Raw genomic sequence first — 14,064 nt, 5'->3', positions numbered from 1 at the left:
TTTAGTACTGAGCTTCTTTGTTAGCAACATCTTAACACAAGGCCAAGAGAAAAGTCTGGGAAAGCAGTAAACAGTCCTTTGGAGTATGGGTTTTAGTCTACTGTCAAAGGTAGGAGATACAATTAATGTTTTGATTTCATTCTATGAACCAGGATAGGAACAGAAGGAAGCATCTGATAAATTATATAAATCTATATAGGTACAGACAGGTACCTGTATCTACCTGTACATACAGGTACAGACTTTAGGCCAAAAGAGAATAGGCATTAATATGGAACAAAAAGAGTCAGTCAAACCTTATCTGTAGAGGAGAGGCAGGACTAACAACGGAGTGAAACTTTTGCAGCTCTAAATTACTCTCCTCAATGTCTGAGAAAAATTTTCTAAGTAGAAGGGCTTCATATTAATTTATTCAATAATTCTTACTATACCAGGCACACTATATGGAGCATTTAGGGATACAAAAATGAATAAGATGAACAGGTTCTTGCCCTCTATTGACTTCTGAGATCATCTGTGTTCTCTAGGCTACTATTTCTCAACATTAAAACAAAACAAACAAAAACTTTACGTCCTCTACAATACTGTTTCACTCTACAGTCTAGCTATGCATTCCTGCCACGCTGGAATATTTTATTGTGCTTTACTGTCGGCAGTTTATAGTTTTAAAACAAAAATTATATGGGCTCTACTTTTTAAAAAGTATACCTCTCCATTAGAGATTCTAATACCTCAAGTCTCCCAGGGATGTGAAGGCTGGGCGTGATGGCTCACACCTGTAATCCTAGCACTTTAGGAGGGCGAGGTGGGCGGATCACCTGAGGTCAAGAGTTTGAGACCAGCCTGGCCAACATGGTAAAACCCTGTCTCTATTAAAAATACAAAAAGTAGCCAGGCGAGGTGGCACGCACCTGTAATCTCAGCTATTTGGGAGGCTGAGGCAGGAGAATTGCTTGAACTCAGGCGGTAGAGGTTGCGGTGAGCTGAGAGATGGTGCCACTGCACTTCAGCCTGGGTGACAGAGCGAGACTCTGCCTCAAAAAAAAAAAAAGACTGTTCAAACCAAGCCTCTTATTTTGTAGTACAAACCCCTAGTCTTTGAAAGGAGAAGTGAATGATGCAGTTGTGGCCCTATCAGATCTAGAATCCATGTATACTGATTCTCCATTTCTGTTCTTTCTACTAAATCAAGGTGTACTCTCCTACAATCTGGTTCCTACTTCACACACTGTCATATCAATCTGGTTTTTATATCGCCATTGTGTAAAAACAATGGAACAAACAAATGAACAGAAACCAAAAACTCTTCAATTTCTGCAATGTACTCACTTTGCAGAGATGTTTCTGGTTTGGTATTCCTGCCTTATAGCTTCACTATATAAATCATCTGTGGAGGCTTTTTTTGGGCAAATTATTTCTTTGGAATGCTGTTTGACTGCATGATCAATGAAGGTTCCTTTCTACCCCCAGAATTAATTCTGAGATTGTCTATAGTGCTATGTGAGGTTTTTTGGAACCTTTTCTCTGTACTGAGGATCAATAAATGGTAGAAAGAATTCTGGGGAAAACTGATTAGGTATACAAAGAATGAAGTTGGTGGGTTTCATTTTATAAATATGAAAGTCTGTAATCATCAAAGCTTATAGAAAAATAATACACTTTCAGCCGGGCGCGGTGGCTCAAGCCTGTAATCCCAGCACTTTGGGAGGCCGAGGCGGGTGGATCACGAGGTCAGGAGATCGAGACCATCCTGGCTAACATGGTGAAACCCCGTCTCTACTAAAAATACAAAAAAAAAAACTAGCCGGGCGTGGTGGCGGGCGCCTGTAGTCCCAGCTACTCGGAGGCTGAGGCGGGAGAATGGTGTGAACCCGGGAGGCGGAGCTTGCAGTGAACCGAGATCGCGTCACTGCACTCCAGCCTGGGCGCCACAGCGAGACTCCGTCTCAAAAAAAAAAAAAAAAGAAAAAGAAAAATAATACATTTTCAACATGTTTAAAATAATCACATTTTACATCTTTATAAATTACAGGCAATCTTCAATTATTCCTTCTTAGATAATGGAGTCTCTTAATGTTTCTAGCTAAAGGAATATAGATAGTCCTGAAGATCTGAAGGAAAGCTGAGAAAGCTCTTACAACAAAATAAAACAAAAGCCCTCACAACTAACAGTAATTTGGAGGTCCCTAATGAGCCAACCCTCCTGGTACTGATGACCCACATGGTCTTCTTCCTATACTGACTTTGGGCTTGATGACTAGCTGTGACTAGTGATAGCAAATGGCATACTATCACCAACTATGCAAACAGAGACTTGGTAAGTACTTGAAAATTGGAGATTATTCTTTTTGAACACTCCTTGGAACTCAGCTGCCATGCTACAAAAAAGCCCTACTAGTGTAATCAAGGTCCCTGGCCAAAAGCCACGGCTGAACTCAGAGTCAGCAGCTAATATAAACAGCTAGCATGTGAGTGAGGCTATTTGAACTTTCTGATCATCCCAATACCTCAGCAAACTTAATAAACTTTGCTTTGACCTAAAGCAGAAGGGCTCTGTATTAATTTATTCAATAATTCTTATTATGTGCCAGGCACACTATATGGGACATTTAGGGATATAAAAAATGAGTAAGATGAACAGGTTTAACCTAAAGCAAAGTTTATTAATATAAGGAACTTGATACAAACCAGAAGCGCCTGCTCAACCAACAGAATCAAGACAAATAAATGGTCACTTTAAGCTACTTTTTTGTTGTCGTTGTTCTGAGATGGAGTCTTGCTTTTTCGCCTAGGCTGGAGTGCAGTGGTGCGATCTTGACTCACTGCAACCTCCGCCTCCTGGGTTCAAGTGATTCTCGTGCCTCAGTCTCCCAAGTAGCTGGGATTACAGGCGCCGGCCACCACGCCCAGCTAATGTTTGTATTCTTAGTAGATACGGGGTTTCACCATGTTGGCCAGGCTGGTCTTGAACTCCTGACTTTGTGATCTGCCCGTCTCGGCCTCCCAAAGCACTGAGATTACAGACGTGAGCCACTGTGCCCGGCAAGCTACAAAGTTTTTAAAAATTTTCTTAACACCACAGAATTTACTTTTTTTAGGTATGTGTACAGTTCTATGAATTTTAAAACATTCATAGACTCATGAAACCACCAGCAGTATAATCAGGATACATAGAAGTTCCAAAAGACATCCTTATGTAGTCACACCTAACCCCACCACTAACCCTTAACCCATTCTTTTTTACTACAGTCTATCTTTCTGAGAATGTCACATAAACAGAATCATACAGCATGTAACTTTCTGAGACTGATTTATCAACACAATGCCTTGGAGATGCATAAAGAATGACGCATGTATCATAGTTCATTTCTTTTTATTGCTGAGTTCATTGTATGTATATACCACAGTTTATCTATTCACTTGTTGAAGGACATTTGGATGGTTTCCATTTTTTAGTAATTGTAAATAGAGATGCTATAAACATCAGTGTAGAGGATTTCATAGAAATGTAAGTTTTCATGTTTCTAGGTTAAACACCTAGGTATGGATTTGCTGGGTCACATGCTCAGCGTATGTTTAACTTCCGAGACGGGCGGATCACGAGGTCAGGAGATCAAGACCATCCTGCCTAACACGGTGAAACCCCGTCTCTACTAAAAATACAAAAAAACTAGCCGGGCGAGGTGGCGGGCGCCTGTAGTCCCAGCTACTCGGGAGGCTGAGGCAGGAGAATGGCGTGAACCCGGGAGGCGGAGCTTGCAGTGAGCTGAGATCCGGCCACTGCACTCCAGCCCGGGCGACAGAGCGAGACTCCGCCTCAAAAAAAAAAAAAAAAAAAAAAAAAATCACCAAACTTTTCCAGAGTAGTTTTGCCATATTCCTTCCTACCAGCAATGTATAAGAGTTCTAATTGTTCTCTGCAACCTTGCTAGCATTTGCAACTGTCAGTTTTTTATTTTAGTCATTTTAAGAGGGTACCTCATCAAGATTTTAAATGCATTTTCTTAATGGCTACTAATACTAAATATCTTTTAATGTATTTAGTTGTCATTGTATATCCTCTTTTGTAAAGAATCTGCTTAAGACATTTGATGATGTACTAAATATGGTTTTTTGAAAAAAAACTGTTGAGCTTTGACAATTTTTTATATACAGCTGTTCCTTGACTTTTGTCTCAATAAATCAACCGTGAGATGAAAATATGGGCCAGGCACAGTAGCTTACCCAGCACTTTGGAAGGCCAAAATGGGAGGTCACTTGAGACCAGGAGGTTGAGACCAGCCTAATCAATACAGCAAGAATCCCATTGTAAAAAAAAATAATAAAATGAAAATATTGCAAGTTGAAAGTGTATTTAATATACCTAACTTACTGAACATCATGGCTTAGCCTAACCCACCTCAAATGTGCTCAGAACGCTTACATTAGCCCACAGCTGGCAAAATCATCTAACACAAAGCCTATTTCATAAAAAGGAATGAGGCCAGGCACAGTGGCTCATGCCTGTAATCCCAGCACTTTAGGAGGCTGAGATGGGGGGAATACTTGAGCCCAGGAGTTCAAGACCAGCCTGGCCAATGAGTGAGACCTTGTTTCTGCTTTAAAAAAAAAATTAAGGCCGGGCGCGGTGGCTCAAGCCTGTAATCCCAGCACTTTGGGAGGCCGAGACGGGCGGATCACGAGGTCAGGAGATCGAGACCATCCTGGCTAACACAGTGAAACCCCGTCTCTACTAAAAATATAAAAACTAGCTGGGCGAGGTGGCGGGCGCCTGTAGTCCCAGCTACTCGGGAGGCTGAGGCAGGAAAATGGCGTAAACCCGGGAGGCGGAGCTTGCAGTGAGCTGAGATCTGGCCACTGCACTCCAGTCCGGGCGACAGAGCAAGCTCCACCTCAAAAAAAAAAAAAAATAAATAAATAAAAAATAAAAAATAAAAAAATATTTAAAATAAATAAAATAAAAAACAAAATTTATTGACTATTGTACTGATAGTGAAAAATAGAAAAGTTGTACAGGTACTGAAAATATGGTTTCTGCTAGACATGTATTGCTTTTGCACCACTGTAAAGTCAAAACAACTGTTAAGTTGAACCATTTTAAGTCAGGAACCATCTGTATTCTCAATATAAGTCCTTTGTCAGATATGTGACTTACAAATTTTCCTCCCAATATGCAGCATGCCCTTTAATTCTCTCAATAGCATCTTTCATAGATTAAAAATGTCTTGTGTTGTTCTAAAAGTTTCAGTTTATTTTATATATTAATTCATGATTTATTTTGTGTTGATTTTTATATACGGTGTGAGAGGTTCAAGTTTTTGCACACAGATTTCTACTTTTTCCAGTACCTCTTTTTGAAAACACTATCCTTTCTCCATTGAATTGTCTTTGTATTTTTGTGAAATATGAACTGGCAATATTTACGTGGGTCTATTTCTGAACTTTCTATTCTATTCCATTAATCTACATGTCTATCCTTTTACTAATATGGCCTCATCTTGATTACTGTAGCTTTATGGTAATTCCGAAAGCTGGGTAGAATAATTCACGTAACTTTATTTTTCTTTTCCAGTATTGGTTGACAATTCTAGTTCTTTTGCCTTTCCATATACATTTAAGAATAAGCTTGTCTGTCTCTACAAAAAGGTCTTCCTAAGATTTCTGATTAGAATTGTGTTAAAAGGACAAAAGGGAATGCCTACAAAGAACTGTGTGTACATAAATCAACAGTTTAGATGAAGCGGACCAAATTCTCAAATAACAAACTACCACAATCACCTAAGATGACATAGATAACCTGAATGGTTATATAACTGTTTTCAAAATGAAATTTTGTAATTAAACATATTCTGAAAAAGAAATCTCCATGTGGTTTCACTAAATTCTACCAAACAATCATTATAAATGTATCAATTCTATACAATCTGTACCAGAAAGAAGAAGGAGGAAGAACTCATTTTATGAAGCCAGCATTATCCAGGTATTAAACCTGGAGAGATCTGTAAAACAACAAGGCAGCAGACCAACAGCCTTCATACTAGCAAATCAAACCTAGCAATGTATATGAATAATAATATACCGTATCCAAGCACGGTTTGTATCAGGAATGCAATGCTGGTTCAATATTTGAAAACCAAGCAAGGTAAGCAACACTAGCCCAGAGAAGCAAAACCATATGATATCAATTTATACAGGAAAAGTATTTAAGAAAAGCCAACAACCACTCATTATTAAATTAGGCTGGACGTGGTGGCTGACACCTGTAATCCCAGCACTTTGGTAGGCCAAGGTGGGCAGCTCACATGAGGCCAGGAGTTTGAGACCAGCCTGGCCAACATGGTGAAACCCTGTCTCTACTAAAAATACAAAAATTAGCCAGACATGGTGATGCATGCCTGCAATCCTAGCTACTTGGGAGACTGAGGCACAATAATTACTTGAGCCCAGGAGGCAGAGGTTGCTGTGAACCGAGATTGTGCCATTGCACTCCAGTCTGGGTGACAGAGTGAGACTCTGTCTCTAAATAAATAAATAAGAACTCTTAGCAAATTAGGAATTTAGGGGGACTTCCTCTTTTTTTTTTTTTTAAACAGGCGTGAGCCACCGTGCCTGGCCCAAAATTTTTTTCAACAGCAGCTAATTTCATACTTACTGGCTCAAGCCATCCTCCCACCTCAGCCTCCCAAGTAGCTGAGATTACAGGCGTGAGTCACCAAGCCTGGCTAGTTTTGTGTGTGCGTTCTTTTTTTTGGGTAGAGACAGGGTTTTACCATGCTGCCCAGGCTGGTCTTGAACACTTAAGCTTAAACCATTCACCTGCCTCAGCCTCCCAAAGGCCTGGGATTACAGGCGTGAGCCACTGTGCCCAGCTTCCCATATGCTTTAAATATTCTCTAGATTTATAATACCCAATGCAATGCCTATATATCACTTCATTCACATGGATTCAACATAGTATTTCATATGTGGCAAATTCAAATTTTGCTTTTTGGAACTTTTTGAAATTTGTTTTCTAAATATTTTGTGTAGACTGGCATAGTAACTTGCAACCTTGCTAACCTCACTTAGTACTAGGAGTATTCTGTGGATTCCTTGGTTTTCTATATATACAGTGATGTAGCCAGTGAACGGGAATTGTTTTACTTCTTTCTTTCCAATTTGTATGTCTTTCATTTCCTTTTCTTGATTTATTTTACTGGCGAGAACTTCAATACAAATAGGAATTGCCAGAGAGGACATCCTTGCATTGTTCCCCAGCCAGAACTCCAATGGCAGTTAAGTTTTCAAAGTCTTTGCAGTGCTTTTTGGATCTGTCTCACAGATGCACCACCCACCCTGATGCCAGTCTGGGACTTGGCAATGGTCTAATCCCTACTTCATTTCTCAAAGTCTAGGTACGCTGTTTGGGGTCAGATTTCTGCATGCAGAGTGCATGAATAAGCTCAAAAATTCATAATAAAATTTAAAGAGTTTATTTTCAAATATCTTATAATCTCCCAGTACTTTCTAGGTCAATGGGGAATCCCTTTCTCATTACCTAGTCAGAAAGCTGGTATGTTATTTACTCTGCTTAGCCATACAATTTCAATAAAAGTGCCTTTGTTTGGAGGCAAGCAGATGAAGGAGGGAGAAAAAAAGCAACTGAGACTAATTCCACCCTCTTGGGACCACAGCTTCACTGATCTGAGAATGGTTCCCTACAATCAGAGTTTTAAGCTCTTGTTAGACCCCAATCTGCTGTCACTGCAGGACTGCTTGAGGTTCATGGTACAAGAGAACAGAGGAAGGAAGAAGGAAAAAAGGAAAAGTTTCTGTACTTTCTATTAGTATTACAATATCGCCTTCCCAGTCTTTGAACCAGAACTGAGGGCTTCTCCTAGAGTTCTCTTATCCACATTAACATCCACTTAGGGGGTTTTAGGCTGTGTTGAGTTGAAACCTGGGGATATGAGAGAGAGGAGAACGATAAATTAAACCTGGTTCAACAGTACTTCAAAATCGGCTCCTTCTTCATGCAACTTTTAAGATATGCCTTTTGGAGTCCTCAAATAGTTGCTCTAGGCCAGGTGTTTTAGCTGAGTTCAGTAGAAAAGACAGGTGAAATGTGTTTGCTCCATCTTACCCATAACAGGCATCTTAAACCACTAAGTTCTGAGGTGAATTGTTACACAGAAATAGATAACTGGAGTACAATCCAACTCAAGAAGCAATCATTTAAGCGTGGTGCACATGAAATAACACAGACTTTATACATCTTCTCTAGAAAAGTCATCAGATAATTATAAAACAGATGCTATCAGTTCAATGGCAGACTATTCTCTGCTTTCTTACCTTGGCTTCTAAGAAACAGATTCAATAGTTTCATTATTGGAGTAATCAAAGTGACAGCAATAAAAACTATGGAAGCCTCTTAGTAGATGTGGGTTTATTCTGCTGTCAGGTATAATTTGTCAGTAAGGGTTTGGACATTTCATTCTTTCATGCCTCGACTGGTATCAGTCAGAAGAACTAAGAGAATCACTTGAGGTAAAGGGAACAATGAGGAAAAATTTGGAAAGTGGAAATGCCCTAAGGGAAAAAATTTTCCCCAAAGTTATTCTTGTATAGAATTCCTAAAACAAGATTTTTATTTTGTGCTCTTGAAAACAGAGTATTTCACCAGCAACCAGCATTTCATTCAGAATAGCCTACCAACCTGTTTGTATAATTAGGCACTAATATTTCCTGAATTAAAATATCTAGGATGTCAATCAGCTCCACTGGCTATCATAAGCTTTGCCCAATGTAAACAAATCACTACATAAAAAGAAATTGTGTAGATAGCACCATTTCACATCCACAAACAGGCAAAAATTTTAAGTATTTGTGAAGATGCAGGTCAATGGGAACTTTCACACACTACTGATAGGAATAAGTTAGCATAATCACTCTGGATAGCAATTTAGCAATATCTAGTTAAACAGAAGATGAATACACTGTACAACCCAGTAAATCCATTCCTAGGAAGTACTAGATAAATTAGTATCTACTAGAGAAACTCATATATTTGCATAAGAAGACATGTTCAAGAGTATTCACTATAGCACTGTTTATGAAACAATGAAATACTGAAAACTGTAAGTCCATTAACAGGAGAATCAACCTACAAACTGTAGTATGTTCATAAAAAAGAATACTATATAACAAGCAGATCAGAACTATATGTATCAATGTAAATAATTTCAAAAGCATGATGTCAAGTGAAAACAGTAAAGAAAATTTGTGTATATAGACTTGCATAAAATGTAAAAGAGAATCATTTACATAAAATTTAAAATCATGTAAAACAAAACTCTTTTTTATGGACAGATGTATATGCAATACAAGTACGTAGACATATTTGTTCTTTGAGAGACTGAGGTGGGCAGACTGCTTTAAGCTCAGGAGTTTGAGATCAGCCTGGGCAACATGGAGAAACCCTGTCACTACAAACAATATAAAAACTAGCTGGGCTTGGTGCTGGTGCCTGTAGTCTCAGCTACTTGAGAGGCTGAGGTGGGAGGATTGCTTGAGCCCAGAAGGCAGAGGCTGCAGTGAGCTGTGATTGCATCACTGCACTCCAGCCTGGGAGACAGAGGGAGATTCTATCTCAAAAAACACAAAAGAACAATAAAACACACATGTTAATGAAAAACGCTAAATTCAGGATAGTACTTGTCTCTGAAGAAGGAGAATGGATTGAGGAATGGTACACAAAAAAATAAAAGTACTAAGTTTGAAAAGCTTGGTAATTGTGCCTGAGTGTTTATGTTATTCTCTTTTTCATTTTTCTTGCATATAGTCACCCATTAATCTCTTTGTTTTTCTGTTCGATTTTTTTTTTTTTTTGGAGACGGAGTCTTGCCCTGTGGCCCAGGCTAGAGTGCAGTGGTGTGATCTTGGTTCACTGCAAGCTCCGCCTCCTGGGTTCATGTCATTCTCTTGCCTCAGCCTCCCAAGTAGCTGGGACTACAGGTGCCCGCCACCACGCCCGGCTAATTTTTTATATTTTTAGTAGAGACGGGGTTTCACTGTGTTAGCCAGGCTGGTCTCAATCTCCTGACATTGTGATCCGCATTCCTCGGCCTCCCAAAGTGCTGGGATTACAGGCATGAGCCACTGCGCCTGGCCTCTGTTTGAAATATTTTATAACACAAAAATCAGAAAGAAAAAAAACTATGACAACATATATACATTACATTGTTAACATTCAAATGTTTAATGAAAGAATATTCTAACAACATGTTAGCTAAACACATACACACTTCACCAAAAAAGTGTGTTTAAGCAAGTTAAAAGGGGCCAGGTGTGGTGGCTCACTTCTGTAATCCCAGCACTTTGGGAGCTGACTCAGGAGGATCACTTAAGGCAAGAGTTTGAGACCAGCCTTGGCACATAGTGAAACCCTGTCTCTACAAAAAAAGAAAAAGAAAAGAAAAAAAAAAAAACAGGTGTTGTGGCACATACCTGTAGTCCTAGCTACTTGGGAGGCTGAGGCAGGAGGGTCTCTTGAGCCCAGGAGTTCAAGGCTGCTGTGAACTATGATTGCACCACTGCACACCAGCCTGGGTGATAGAGCCAAGACTCTCTTAATAAAATAAAAAAATTTAAAAAAAGCAAAGAGAACCAGGGATTATGAATATCTAATACGTTTAAAAAGTTTGCATGTAAAAGAGCAAGTGAAAAACAGGTTAGCTTCTGTTATATCCTAAGTAGGGGGTCTCATGACTCTAGACAGTAAGGAGAGGAGCAGCCTCTATGAGGTTTCTGCTTTCCCCACTATCATCTGCTACAATACAGTACAGCAGGTTATTTGGCACATCTTGCAGCCTGGCAGTGATTTCACTCAAAGCTGGGAACATGGTAGAAGCCTGTTGACCTTCTGGAGGGACTCCTGGAACATCAGAGAAAGAAAAGTCTACATGCAGTAGAGTCAAAAGACTTGCTCTTATCTGTAGACTTTAAGTAATGTACTTTGGCCAGAGTAGAAACGGGAGTTTTACTCATTCTATATCCTCTTCTGTCTCTCATATGACTTGTTGGGAAAGAAAGTAGATAATTTGTTTTTTTTAATCTTATAAATAACCCAAAAATCTGCTGGGTCACCTGGGTTTAGGCTGTGGATCTCATGCAGGGACTGTGAGGCAGATGAGCAAGTGATCACCATGTTCACTTGGTACCTACTAGCACAAATGCCAAACTATCAATTCTACTGACTCATCTGCATCTGGAACTGGCAGGACATATTTGTATCCTGTATGGAGCCTGCCAGAACGCTACACTGTACAGTCATTCAGGATAGTGAAAACTGTGGCAATAATTTTATCATACAATTGTTTAATACTTTAGTTACTTATCCCTTTATGCTAGTTGTACAATGCTAGGCAAAAACAAGTCTAAGCCGTTGAATCATGGTGATGAAACTTCTCCTTTAAAAAAATGAAGGCTGGACTAGTAATGACAATTATTCTTTTCCTTTCTTTCTTTCTTTTTTTTTTTTTTTTGAGACGGAGTCTAGCTCTGTCGCCCAGGCTGGAGTGCAGTGGTGTGATTTTGGCTCACTGCCACCTCCACCTCTCAGGTTCAAGCGATTCTCCTGACTCAGCCTCCTGAGTAGCTGGGATCACAGGCACCCGCCATCACGCCCAGCTAATTTTTGTATTTTTAGTAGAGACAGGGTTTCACTGTGTTGGTCAGGCTGGTCTCGAACTCCTGACCTCACGATCCACCCGGCTCAGCCTCCCAAAGTGCTGGGATTACAAGCGTGAGCCACTGTGCCTGGCCACAATTATTCAAGTATGAGCACCCTTTCTCTAACTTTTAATCATAAAAAATTTCAAATATACTGAAAAAAACAGAAAAGATGTCATAATAAACAGCCATATACTTACCACCTATATTCAACAACTGTTAACCTTTTGCCATATTTGCTTCACCTTCACACATATGTACCCCTAAATCACTTAAAGTAAATTGCATATGATCATCCACACTGCTATGGTCTGCATGTCTCCCCAAAATTCATATGTTGGAACCTAATACCCAATGTGATAGTGTTAAAAGGTGAGGCTTTTGGAAAGTGATTAAGTCATAAGGGCTTCACCCTCATGAATGTGACTGATGCCTTATAAAAGAGGCTAGAGGCGGGCCGGGCGTGGTGGCTCACATCTGTAATCCCAGCACTTTGGGAGGTTGAGGAGGGCGAATCACCCGAGGTCAGGAGTTCGAGACCAGCAACCAGTCTGGCCAACATGGCAAAACCCCATCTCTATGAAAAAAATACAAAAATTAGCTGGGCGTGGTGGCACACACCTGTAATCGCAGTTACTCGGGAGGCTGAAACGGAGAATTGCTTGAACCCAGGAAGCAGAGGTTGCAGTGAACTGAGATCACGCCGCTGCACTCCAGCCTGGGCAACATAGCAAGCCTTTTCTGATGATGCAGCAAGATGGTGACACCTATCTATGAGAAACAGGCCTTTGCCAGACACCAAATCTACTGGCACCTTGAACTTGGACTTCCCAGTTTCCAGAACTGTGAGAAATAAATTTCTGTTGTTTTTAAACTACTCAGTCTAGGGCATTTTGTTATAGTAGCCCTATAAACTAAGACACACATACACACCAAAATACTTCAGCACATTTCTCCCAAATTTAAAGCCATTCTCCTAAATAACTACAATACTATTCTCACACCTATTAAATTTACCGTAATTTCTTGATATCAACTAATATTCAGTGATATTAAAAAGTTGACCACTTAAAATAGTTTCACTGTAACCAAGGATCTAAGTGCACAGGCTAGAAACCATTGGCCTATGAATCATATATCTTAGGGCAGAAATAATATATATAAAATAAACTCCAGAACTATACTTCTTTCTTAAAAGAAAGAGAGCTCAGCCCGGCACAGAGACTCATGCCTGTAATCCCAGCACTTTGGGAGGCTGAGGTGGGCGGACCACCTGAGGACAGGAGTTCAAGACTAGCCTGGCCAACACGGCAAAACCCCATTTCTACTAAAAATACAAAAATTAGCTGAGCGTGGTGATGGGCACCTATAACCCCAACTATTCAGGAGGCGGAATGAGGCAGGAGAATCACTTGAACCCGGGAGGTGGAGGTTGCAGTGAGCCGAGATTGCGCCATTGCATTCCAGCCTGGGCAATAGAGTGAGACTTCGCCAAAAAAAAAAAAAAAAAAAAAAAGAAGATAAAAGAAAGAGAGTTTTCAATTTTCACATTTGGCTCTTCAGTAACACTGTATGTTTCAAAAGGCAAATCTCTGCTCAGGCGTCACGTTAATTAGGAAGCAGTATTCCTGGAACAGATCTTTGCATATTACACAATTCTATTGCAGTACCAGTTACTAATCCATAATCTACTTCACTTCCAAACAGGAATTTAAAATGACTTGTAAAATTCATTTGTTTTTAAAAAACTTTTAATAAAAATTATTTTCAATAAAAACTACGATTAAAGAATAAAAGTTATAATGGGAGACAGGGAAGCAGACAACTGAACTAGAAACATAAACCAAGGCTAGCTACTGCAAGTGAACACTTTTGAGTTTTCTAGCAACCAAAGCAAAAATGGAGATAGGATGGTCTCACTGTATTTTTTTTTCATTAGCGATTAAAAAAAAGTGTTTAAGAATAGAATTTATCTCTACTTAACTGGAGGAGAAATTTACACATGGGCTTTTATATGAGAAGAACTAATAATTAAATTTTTTGTTTGTTTGTTTGTTTGAGACAGGGTCTCACTCTATCACCCAGCCTGGAGTTCAATGGTGAAATCTCAGCTCCCAGCAACCTCCGCCACCTGGGTAAGTGACCCTCTCATCTCAGCCTCCTGACTAGCTGGGACTACAGGTACGCGCCACCACGCCAAGCTAATTTTTGTATTTTTTGTAGAGATGGGGTTTCGCCATATTGCCCAGGCTGGTCTCAAACTCCTGGGCCCAAGAGACACACCTACCCTGGTCTCCCAAACTGCTGGGATTAAAGGCATGAGCCACCATGACCAGCCTAACTAAAATCTTTAAG

The 14,064-nt window shown here is 39.9% G+C and overlaps 1 protein-coding gene across 6 annotated transcripts in view; it reads right to left on the bottom strand.

The window, feature by feature from the left end:
* The window catches only part of TMCC1 (transmembrane and coiled-coil domain family 1), a 249,804-nt gene that overhangs the window by 77,500 nt on the left and 158,240 nt on the right, over positions 1 to 14,064 (bottom strand). The gene's annotated exons all lie outside the window — the stretch shown is intronic.

Source organism: Trachypithecus francoisi, unplaced genomic scaffold (assembly GCF_009764315.1).
Source record: "Trachypithecus francoisi isolate TF-2019V2 unplaced genomic scaffold, Tfra_2.0 Lachesis_group0, whole genome shotgun sequence".
NCBI lineage: Eukaryota > Metazoa > Chordata > Mammalia > Primates > Cercopithecidae > Trachypithecus > Trachypithecus francoisi.
The sequence above is the reverse complement of the archived record's forward strand: the minus strand, read 5'-3'. Positions and strand labels throughout refer to the sequence as shown.